Source organism: Piliocolobus tephrosceles, chromosome 17, assembly GCF_002776525.5.
Source record: "Piliocolobus tephrosceles isolate RC106 chromosome 17, ASM277652v3, whole genome shotgun sequence".
In the NCBI taxonomy this organism is placed as follows: Eukaryota; Metazoa; Chordata; class Mammalia; order Primates; family Cercopithecidae; genus Piliocolobus; species Piliocolobus tephrosceles.
Window position 1 is genome coordinate 25726462 of NC_045450.1, and position 351 is coordinate 25726812.

Consider the following 351-nt stretch of genomic DNA (forward strand, 5'->3'; position numbering starts at 1 on the left):
CGACTGCAAAGAAGTGAAAGAACTTTCTTAGGAGATGGAAATGTTCTAACCCTTTCGCCTAACCTTTTCGCCTCTCTTCTTCACTTGCTCTGGCATTTGTCCCTTAAAACACATTTGCTTTTTGGTGAGAGAGCTGTCTTATTAGAAATTTATGGCCGGGCGCGGTGGCTCAAGCCTGTAATCCCAGCACTTTGGGAAGCCGAGACGGGCGGATCACGAGGTCAGGAGATGGAGACCATCCTGGCTAACACGGTGAAACCCCGTCTCTACTGAAAAATACAAAAAAAACTAGCGGGGTGAGGTGGCAGGCGCCTGTAGTCCCAGCTACTCGGGAGGCTGAGGCAAGAGAAT